This window comes from Colobus angolensis, unplaced genomic scaffold (genome assembly GCF_000951035.1).
Source record: "Colobus angolensis palliatus isolate OR3802 unplaced genomic scaffold, Cang.pa_1.0 Scaffold38, whole genome shotgun sequence".
NCBI lineage: Eukaryota > Metazoa > Chordata > Mammalia > Primates > Cercopithecidae > Colobus > Colobus angolensis.
Window position 1 is genome coordinate 4826245 of NW_012117154.1, and position 2248 is coordinate 4828492.

At 46.1% G+C, this 2248-nt stretch overlaps 1 protein-coding gene across 1 annotated transcript in view; it reads left to right on the forward strand.

The window, feature by feature from the left end:
* BACE2 (beta-site APP-cleaving enzyme 2) overlaps positions 1–2248 on the forward strand; it is a 115336-nt gene that overhangs the window by 73204 nt on the left and 39884 nt on the right. The gene's annotated exons all lie outside the window — the stretch shown is intronic.

The window sequence follows — 2248 nt, forward strand, 5'->3', positions numbered from 1 at the left end:
ACAAACCTGCACGTTATGCACATGTACCCTAGAACTTAAAGTATAATAATAATAAAAAAAAAAAAAAAAATTTCTTAGAAAAAGAAACATTTTTTTCTTTGGCACATAATAGTGCATCATATGGATATGCTGTAATTTACTGAACTGTTTCCTTGTTACTGAGCATTTGGATGGTTTCCAACTGTTTGCTGTTATGCATAAAACATCACGACCATCTTGGCACATGAACCTCTGTGTGCTTCCTGGGTGTCTCCTTAGGGTCAGAGTCTCAGAAGTGCAGTTACTGAATTAAAGATGGTTAATATTTTTAACACTTATTAGATACACCAATAATGAATTAATGAATTAAAGGCCAGATATGGTGGCTCATGCCTGGAATCCCAGCACTTTGAGAGGCTAAGGCAGGAGGATGGCTTGAGCCCAGGAGTTTGAGACCAACTTGGTCAACATAATGAGACCTCGTCTCTACAAAAAAAGAAAGAAAGAAAAATATTAGCTGGGCTTGTTGTTGTGCACCTCTAGTGCCAGTTACTCATTAGGCAGAGGTGGGAGGATCTCCTGAGTCTAGGAGTTCAAGGCTACAGTGAGCCATGATTGTGCTATGGCACTCCAGCCTGGATGACAGAGCAAGACCTTCTCTTTAAAAGAAATAATGAGTGAATGAATGAATGAATGAATGATCATGTCATCTCCGAACTTCTTTACTGACCTTAAGCAAGACTGCACTAGTTCATGTAATCCCACAACAAAGACTTATTAACATGTGTTAATGTTCGCAGACTGATTATTAAAACAGAGTGTAATCAAGCCTGCAGGCGAGCAGGATCGCTTCAGCGTGATCTACTGGGTGATTTGATATTTAGCTTAGGATGGTGATCATTTTCTTAGGAGGAGCGTGGTTTGAATTCACAGACATTTGCCTAGAGATGTTTCTTAGGTTCCTTCCTATATTCCAGCAGTTTTCAAACTCAAATGGGTGTAGGAATGACCTTGCAGGGTGGGACACCCCAGGGCCTCAACACCTGCTGTCCTATCTCCACAATGCGCTGTCCCCAGAGAGCCCCAGGTCTCACTGTCTTCATTCAGGTCTCATGCAAACATGGCCGAATCCAAGAGTTCTCTCTGACTGCTGGGTCACTTGAGGTCCCCTTGCCTGCTTTGTTCCCTGGGTGACTCTCATTCCCCATAACCACCATTCCTGCATGCATTGTCTCTCCTCACTGCAGCATAAACTGAGCGGGCAGGACTTTACTCTGATCTTGCGAATGTCGTTCTGCGTCAGTAGCTCTTACCCCCAGGGCCACGTGAGTGTCAGGCTCAGGGTCATGTCACAGTGATTCATGTTCTGGCATGCCATTAGCGTCACTGCCCATATTTTGGTGTGAGTATAATCAGCTTTGGGGCATTGGGGGAGAACCTTGAGAAGGACCTGTGACATGAACGACGTGGGCTTCAGCAGGTAGGACTTGGTCATTATTTGTCACATGAGTTGTATGTGTGAACCTGAACCCCAGCCGCTGCTGGCGCAGGCTGGTGGAGCCTCCCTCCAGGGTGCCAGCACCTACCCGTGTCACAGAGCAGCAGCGCAGCAGCCGTGCAAAGCCAGAGGGCCAGGCAGATGCCCAGATTGGGTTGTGTCCTTCAAAGGCTACAGTGGCCAAGCAAAGCACCTGACTTACAGAGTTTAACTTGGGTATAGGGAAAAATTAAACTCAAAAGCCACATGTTTATACCAGTGCGTCCCTTCCACATGACATGGAAAACACTGTTACCCAAACATTAGCAATTATGTTTTGGGGGGAAGCTGTTGCTTTGTGAACACTGATGCTGTTCATGATGAAGAATGGCTTACAGGCTTACAGTAGACTTTCTGCGTTTAGGATAGCTGCCTTGGACATGGCAACCTTATCTTTGTGGCTCGGGAACATGGATACATAAGAGAATACAATGGGCTCAGCCAGGCGTGGTGGCTCACGCCTGTAATCCTAGCACTTTGGGAGGCCAAGGCTGGCAGATCACAAGGTCAAGAGATCGAGACCATCCTGGCCAACAGGGTGAAACCCCGTCTCTACTAAAATTACAAAAATTAGCTGGGCATGATGATGTGTGCTTGTATTCCCAGCTACTCAGGAGGCTGAGGCAGGAGAATCACTTGAACCCGGGAGGCGGAGGTTGCAGTGAGCAGAGATCACACCATTGCACTTCAGCCTGGAGGACAGAGCAAGACTCCATCTCAAAAATAAATAAA